This window comes from Cebidichthys violaceus, unplaced genomic scaffold, assembly GCF_023349555.1.
Source record: "Cebidichthys violaceus isolate CVI_PGR_0920_01 unplaced genomic scaffold, fCebVio1.0.p SCAF_14, whole genome shotgun sequence".
Lineage (NCBI taxonomy): Eukaryota > Metazoa > Chordata > Actinopteri > Perciformes > Stichaeidae > Cebidichthys > Cebidichthys violaceus.
Genome location: NW_027176307.1, coordinates 11,431,637 through 11,440,694, shown reverse-complemented (window position 1 = coordinate 11,440,694; position 9,058 = coordinate 11,431,637). Strand labels below are relative to the sequence as shown.

The 9,058-nt window shown below is 42.2% G+C and overlaps 1 non-coding gene across 1 annotated transcript; it reads right to left on the bottom strand.

Moving 5' to 3' along the window:
* Positions 1–8,443: 8,443 nt before the first annotated feature.
* On the bottom strand, positions 8,444–8,652 carry LOC137871432 (small nucleolar RNA U3). Its single transcript, XR_011102802.1, has one exon. It is a non-coding gene; the product is annotated as a small nucleolar RNA U3 (small nucleolar RNA).
* Positions 8,653–9,058: the final 406 nt, after the last annotated feature.

Sequence of the window (9,058 nt, the reverse complement as noted above, 5' to 3'; positions counted from 1 at the left end):
GAATCCCAGCAGTGAACTGAAGGATAATGAAAATCACAATAACTTTAAAGAGGGACCTCAGGGCACATGTCCAAGGGCTCAGCCTTCACAACCGGCCTTTTAACATGGAAATGAAATGATCTTTGTCATCCTCTGCAGGTACTATAAAGACATAAATGTTATTATTAAAGTAAAAGTACCGAGAGCGAGAGCCGTGCCTTGTTCCCAACAGAGAGTCTGTGTTGGTCTGTGATCTTTACATCCTGGCAGGGGATCCTGGTGGATCCGCTCCAAGCAGTGTACGCCTCGCAGAGTACGCCTCGGCGGACTGGGGCCCTGCTGGAAATTGAATTACCTCTTTTTCGTCGAGGCATGGTGGTCACATTTACAAAAACATAAAGAATAATATTACTTTTAGATCACTAAAGATAATGTTGATGAGCAGACACACGCTCCCTTTGGCTGTTGCAAACTCTTGTTTGCATTACATGCTAACTTACTGTCAACATACTGAAGTGATATCTTGTCTGTGTGGTGCAGAACGGAAAATATACTTTTCACGGATGTTGCTCTAACTTCATGCCTGTTGCACAGCGGTGACTGCTTGACCCCCTTTAATTGAAGAACTCTGTTCTTGTACCAAAACACATGTTCAGTATAATAACTGTAAAGTCATGCGTCATGTTTGTATTCTGGATCTTATTTTGTGAATTTTTAACTTATTAAAGTAACATTTTTTTGAGGAACCAAAGGGGAAGTTTTTGATGCAGCATCATTTTTTCACATTTGTAGCAACACCAGCAGCTCCAGACTGAAATGTCTCAACAACTATCGGAGTGATTGTCATGACATTTTGGACTGACATTCATGGTCCCCAGGGGATGAATCTTAAATCGTCTGAGTAATGATATCTAGCTCAGCTGTTTTTCCTAAACCTAACTGCGGCTCCTTCACAGTAACAACTTGATGTAAAATGACTCTCAGAATGCCTTAAATGTTGTATATCATTATGCCTTCCCATGAAGTCAGGTCGGTCACGCTTTCAGACATCTGGACGTCTTTTTAAACATTTCTTTTACGTCAATGGAAGAAATATGATGTTTTAAGAATTATTATATTTGTAAATCAACTTGTAACAACCTGCAAAGCTGCGTCAATTACGTTCATTTTTGTCACTGTTTTTGTTGTCAATTTTTATGTAGCCACTTTTCTGGCTTTGGCACAAAAAGATGATGTTCTCATTTTAAATCATCTTTGCAATGCTATGATTGGATGTTTGGTGGTTTCTCCAAGCAGACCAACGGCAGTCATTGAGCACAACCAGTGACCCATTTGAATCACTGACGGAAATTGGAGATCAGAGCAGCAAACTTAGAGGTCTGGAACCAGACTACCGCTGGGATAAACAATGAAAAGTCTTCAATCAAAACAACTTGGATCCAATGTTCTTGAGACAGCCAACCAGCTCCTAGGTAACTGGCATGTAAAACAAAACATTGGAGGCAATATTTGATCCAACACAACTAAGTTAAACTGACTCCGACCTTGTCTCAAGAGACTCTTACATCCATTTCTTTTGATTTACTTTTCATACACAGCTCTTGAAAGGCCTCTGCTGTCTGGTGTGTTTAGCGGTCTGAAAGTATTACAAATTATATGAGCGATATCCTGATCTCCTGGCCAGGAAGAATTAGCACAGTCATTTGCTTTCATTATGGTGGAGTCATTCTGGGATGGCGAAACCACATCAAGGCAACACGTCTAGTTTCCCTGAAGCTACAAGGAGATTTCAATTTTTACGTCCAGACATTTAAGCCAGTAAAATTGTGAACACGGCCAGATAATGTTTCACTTGTTTGAAGCTAATTGACCATTTTTCTGGGATTTCTTTCCTTGCCTTTCCGTTGGCCAAACTAATTGTTACATAGGGGGTTGTTGGAAACCAAGCCAATGCTGCCTGAAAAAAAAAAAGCAACAATATGAAAAGGATGCCGGCAGAATGACAAAAATGTTCTTTCATGTCGTTCAGTCATGTCGACTGTCAGAGGCAGTGCCGTGGAGTGTTTCAGCTGTTTGTTTGTGTTGCTTAGGGGGAACCGAGACCGCTTCGGCTGAAATCTTTTGACAATGACATATACGAGGAGGATCCCTCAAAGTCACCGCGCTTCATGCCTTTCATTCTTTTCCTCTCAAATATCCTTGTACAAATGCCAGAGAGGATGGATGGCCCTTAACCAGTGGAGCTACTGAGGTATCCAGTTGTCTCCCTGCTCCATCTGTTAATCAACACATCACAACAAATCCAGACACAACACGACGGAACGTAAACCCCACCGCAGTGACGTCCCAACAAACACGGCCAGAAACAAGATTAATGAAGCAATGTTTTCAAAACAGACTGAAAAAGTCCGTAAGACTGATCTTTAAATAACAGTTTTGATTAAACTCGGTAAAGTCAACAGTGTAGTTCATGAATAAAATGAAGAAACCCCAAGGAACATTTCGAATGAGAGTATTAAGGCCCTCTGGAACAAATACATTATTTACTCTCAGTCTGAGCAGCAAAGGTTATGAAATATTCAGCGCAGCACAATATAAAAAGTTTTCTTAACCCATATACTGCACAGTTTATTGTAGTTTTCAACAATGTCTGGCTGGCTGGCTCTCGGCGATTCTGCCCAAACTGTATTTATTTCCTGTCAGATGCTCATCCTAATAATTCTGTCATTCCCTGTGGTCCCACCACCCAGACAGCAGAGACCCCCATCTCTCTCACCTCCGACCCCCCGCCTCACCCCTGGAGGCAGTGACAGCCTCTTTCCCCTCCTCGCTCACCCCGCTATATTCTCCTTCTCTCACTGCTCCGCTCTTTCTTTCTTCTCAGCGATATTTTCCCATCTCGTCGCTGCACCTTCTTTGTCCACACCCTCCTCTTCTCTGTTGATTCGCACATCTGGGAAAGGTTAGGAGCATAGAGATGCTGGCTTTGTGGTCATTTAGGTTGAGATGCTTCATAAAGTGAATGCAAGAACTCTATTCTCATCCGTGTTCTTAAGATGTAGGAAAATGTGTGAACCTGGAAAATATTACTTATCAAAATTGTTACTTCTATTTGGATGAAACAGCCGTTATAACAAATAAGAGGGCACAGTCAGAGCAATCAGATGTCTGGGTTTCATGTGCTTTAAACAGAAGTGTAGTCTGAACATGTCTGAAGGAAAAAGTGTCTGTACCCGTCCCGTACGTCCTCCCCCTGGCTGCATCACACTGCCTTCTTGATCTCTTCGCCAAGAGCGCCTCAGTGGATTTTGAAAATAAATACCACGGTATGAATATACAAGTAAACGTCTTGAAATTCCAAATTCTAGAAGTAAAAGTTTCAGCAAAATGTACTTAAAGTATCAAACAGTACTCACAATGCAAAATGACTCCTTTCTTAGTTACATTATGGAGCCTTCAGGGTCTCGAAAGATGAGATATATATATATATATATTTTTATCTAATGCACAAAACATAATTATTTGTACATTATCATGTGCAACATGATAGCAAATAATTGTTCTAGGACTTCGTAAGGCTCTCCTGTTAGTTTTGTTGTGGGGCAATTTATAACTTTATCACTCTTATAAATACCTAATGTCCTCACAAAAATCCCAGCGGAGCTTGATCTAATCAGCAACAGAACTGAAAACACCTGTGAGGGGATGTAGAGTCTTAAACCTTTTTTTTCACGCAGATGTATAATGTGATAATTAAAGAGCTTTATAGCATGCCGATTTTGTTCACTTTGGAAGAGCCAGGATAGCCGTCGTCATGCTAAGCTACGCTGTCCATCTTCAAACTCGCCCTACATATTTAATGTGCAAATACAAGAGTGGTATTAATCTTCCTACTCAACTCTCTGCAGCAATAAAGACAGTAAGCATATTTGTCGAAATGTTACTATTCTGAATTCCTTATTACTATTCCTATAAGTCAATTTGCTTCAAGTGGGATATAAATACCTGATTACCAGAGATTGTCTGATGAGCTGTGAGGAAAAGAGTTCAGAGGATCAGATGAGGAGAAAGTCATGAATGTTTAGTGTAATCAAGAGGCGTGGCGAGGACCTCCAGGTGAGATTTACCTGGTTGAAAATGGAGGACCACCACGAAATGAAGACAAAGTCATACTTACCAGTCCATCCCGAGGCTGCCGTGCACATCTGGTCAGAGTGCCGTTAAAAGGAACCTGTTAAATCCATTATCATCGCAGAGTAGCTTAAATTACAGCCAGAGAGCAAGAAAAAACAGCTGTGATCGAGTGATAACCTGTGAGAAAACTCCCACTAACACTAACACAGGCCGGCAGGTTTACAGGATGAGAGATTGACTGCCAGCTGTAAAATACAATCAGGGAGGGTGTGTTGCTCTGTCAGTCAGAGCGTAATGCAATCCTAATGTCACAAGACATGAGGAGGGGGGAGGTGGGGCATTGTCCTTTGGAAGGCACCTTTCAATGAAGAAAAACCCTCCGTGTGAGGATGTGATGAAAGCAGCAAGATCAGCAGAGCATGTTTGGGTGTATTGTGTTATTCTGGATGTGAGGCTCCGAGCTCGCATTGAGTAAAAGTTCCCTCCTTGGGGACGTGCTTTCCAAGAGAAACCATGGGGCCCTGACGAGAGACCAACGCTGAGGCCGCACTCTTAAGGGGGCCCTTTGGTATTTGAAGGATGGAGTGATGACAGTGGGACGTTGTTTGTGTACAAAAAGGAAACAAAGTGAAACAGCTCTGAACATGTCAGCCCCGCTGCTTGTCACTTTAGAGAGAAATGTGTGTTGACCCGGCACAACTACAAGCCTGGTAACCCCCAAACAACACTGTTGTAGTGTGCTGAGGCTTGTGTGTGCACACATAGTTAATTTGCTGTCTTCAGTCTGGGGTTTGCTTTCTTAACTTTGTTTATCTTCATTTTGCATATAGTTAGATTGAACACAGGCAGAATTTAAATGAACTTTATGAGTTTAGCCAGCCAAGAAACCTTTTATAATTATATATCATCTTAATGTTGTTATGCTGCTCTTAGTGGCTTTTTTTTAAATTATATTAACATTTTGTAAAATACGTTTGTTACTGAGAGTATCATGAGAAGATCAATTCCACTCTTATGTATGTCCACTAAAAAAATGAAGCTACTGCAACAGCCAGTTAGCATTACATTAAAAAAAGAAGAAGAAAAAAAGGATGCCATTTTTTTCAAGTTTAACTAATTCAATACTACGTGTTAATTAATGAGCTTTAAAGGGGATAATATCATGCTCATTTTAAGGTTCATACTTGGGTTTCTCCTAGAATTTGATTACATGCTTTAATTTTCAAAAAACACATTATTTGTCTGTCTGAATATAACTGTATGTATCTAATGTCTGAAGCTCATAATGTCTGAAGAGCTCCTGTCTCTTTAAGACCTACCATCTACCTCTCTGCAAGAAAGCAAAGTGTATTTTCCCAAAACGTTAAACTATTCCTTTAAGTCTATTATTTTAATTTGCTAATTAGAGCAACAAAATCAGAGTGATTATGATGCATATGTTTGAAGTCAATGTGTATTTTTCTGTGTTGGATTAACAACATGATACATTTGGATCAGTTCCAGTCCAGTAAACACCACCCATCCGGGGTTCCATACTGATTCAATGAAATGACCAGTTCTGCTGCATGTCCCTCTGCATGTCTGCTGCATGTCGGTGTGTTCTACCACGTACTGCCTGTACCAGACGTCCCAGCATCCTCATGGTGCCATAAATGCTTCAACATTTAGTCCATTTGGAACAAGTGAGAATCCCCCTGCAGTGTCAGCCTCATGACTCATCTTTTGACCACACATGCACAGATATGATGGTTGTCAGCGTGATGTGTGCTCGTCATGGTCCGACAAGGTTAGGACTTTGCGGCCATGCTGGTTTTGGCACAAACACCGTGTGAAGAAGGCACAGGCCATGTGTCACACTGCTCGAACAGCACTATTAATGAATACTACTCGAGGCATCCGTCGAGCCATTCCTGTCCCGCATACTTCACAGGCACACACTGTGAACACACACACACACACACACACACACACACACACATACACACACTGATAGACATACTGTATAGGAGTTTACAATGTGTGTTCTGGTGTTGATGGCAGTCACCTGCGCGGTGAGGGTGCTGGCCAGGTGGGGCAGACAGCTGCACGACTCTATTTTAGTTTGATATCAAATAGGACGGCCTAATATAGGCATGGAGACAGGGTCTGCCCTTCTACCTATAATAGTTTCTGATATGTATTGACCGAATTTAACAAATGCAGATTATAGATTTCTAGATATATCTCAACACTGGTCAATACAAATTGGGGCCCAACTGTTGGCAATTTCAAATTCTGTCTAAAGCACCCATTAACTCAGATACTGCACAGACACACACACACACACACACACACACACACACACACACACACACACACTCACCAAAGAGGGTGTACTTGTTCAACTCTCCGGAGTTTCATTTGCTTTGGTGCTTGGCTGAACAAGGGCTTCCGCAAACTGACCCATCGCAGCATCAAAAGGATGGCTTGTGTGTGTGAGATTGTGTTTGTGGATATCATTATCAAAATCCTTTACAGGATATTTTCCAAATGAGTTGTCGTCTTGGCCTCCTTGTGCTTGTAATGCACCCACATGTGCTCGCATGGGAACTCGCCCCTCTTCCTCCTCCTCCTCCTCCTCCTCCGGAGCTGCATTTGTTTCGTACTAATCCTCCTTATGAGAGAGACAGCTCGTATAGCAGGAGCCAGCTTTGATCCCCAACAGACGAAGACCAAAAAAAACACTTAAGCTACTTCCCTCTTCGTCTCCTGTCTCATCCCTCGCACCGCTGCACAGAAGATCTGTAATGTCAGAGGGATGAGGCCAGTGGGGTTGCGCGGGGCAGATGTGAAAGCTCTAAATTAGAGTGCGGACATTGGTAGTTACGTCTTATTTATTCATTTATTATATATTGAGGTACACATGAACGCACTTGAATACATACACGGAACACATAACCGTACACAGACCTCATGCAGTAGTCAGACACTTGATGTGTTTGCGTCTTGTGTACCAAATGAAGCTTAAAGACTCAACAAAAAACAGCTGTGTTAAAACTAGTGTCAACACATCTGTGTGTCGGGTTCAGCGCGTGAGGTCAAGCGACTTGTTTCATTCAACCATGTTTGAAATATTAAAAAACACAGCTCGAATCCAAGTGTGCAATTACAGTGTATTCCTATACACATTTGCGGTTACTACCTGTGTGTGTGTTGGGCAGAGTCTATGTGATAGTTTTAAGAGTTTGTATGTTCTATCTGCCACAGTTTGGCAGTAATGATAATAACACGATCATGTGACCAGTGCCAGAACCCACTGACAAGAAAATGATTGTGTGTGTGTGTGTGTGTGTGTGCGTGTGTGTTGATGTGTTTGTTTTCCAACTGCAGTGGCATGGAGGACCTTTGCAACGACCCTTGAACTGAAAAGTATACGGACACAGACATCCTAAACACTCTTTTCAAGCTCCAGGTGTCCAACACACACACACGCACACACACACACACACACACACAAACACAAAGAGAGAGACAAATTCTGCAGTCAACCATCCAATGTTGTACATCCATGGAGGTCTGGAAATACTTTTTTAACCATTTATTATTCACACAACAATTTCAATCACTCCCCAATTACCATTTCCAGTGACTTTCTCTCTCTCTCTCACACACACACACACACACACACACACACACACACACACACACACACACACACACACACACACACACACACACACACACACACACACACACACACACACACACTGTTTGAAGGTTAAGGAGTACAGCTGGGAGCTGCTGCCTGACCCCCCTCCTCTGTCACTCTCAGTAATCAATCTGTCAGTATGGTAATTAACCCACAAAGTTAAGTAAGCATGACTACTGAACTGCCCCACTCCATCTAGCATTCCTCTCCTCCTCCCTCTGTCTCTCGCTCCTACTCCCCCTCACTCGGTGGCGGGCGGAGGTCGCTCATTTGCTGATTGTGAGGGCCCGCGATGCCTTCAAGTGTGAGCGTAAAAACAAGGCCTCTAGTTTTACACTATTAGAAGAGAAGAAAAGAAGACTCGGACATGTGCAGCTCTACTGAGGTCCCTCAAACAGTAAGCTCATAGCTAGCTTTCTAGAGAATAATATTAGATTAATACATATTGTATATTATTTTGAAACAATCATATACATACAGGTACATACATGAAATGAAATGAAACCATTCTACAGTATTTTAGGAGCAGTGGGCTGCTGTGAGGTGCACAGGGGTTCAGTGTTTCAGTCAAGGACACTTTGACATGCAGACGCTAGGAGCCGGGGATAAAACCGCCAAACCTGTTGTTAAAGGACGACCCGCTCTACCCAGCTGAGCCCCAGCCGCCCCTAAGGAAGTACAAAACGGCCATCAAGGACAAAGAGCATAAAGAACGGAATCATTACTCTCTATCTGCTCCACGCTCGGAAGGGAACACCACAACTCATCATCATAGTCAGTGAGACCAAACACTTTAGAAACACATTGATCAAGTCAGAAACTATAAAAACAATCCCTGAATTTTCAGTCTTTTCAGAGCACAGATTACAAATCTGTCACAGTGTGACATTAATTTATATTATTATGACAGTGAACAGATGGTCCAAAGATGGTTCACTTCACGAGCAGGGAATGAGTTAAATCACTTTTATTGTGAAAGACAGGATACAAAAAAACGAGGGATCAAACCTCGAAGGTTGCAGGCTTCTTACAGGATTTACTTCAAATCCCCAGACAAGGTTGGCAATGCTGGTCAGGGAGCATTTAATAAGAAGCAGTCTTTCTCAAGCGCTACTGGTGAGTCGTCCTTGAGCAAGGAGTTAGACTCATTTCTACAGAACAGCTGTTCACTTAGAGCTGCTGCACACTAGAAATCAGTTATACTCACGCAGGAATACGGAGCGGTCGTTTGGTGAAAAAGAGCACGCATCAGTTAAA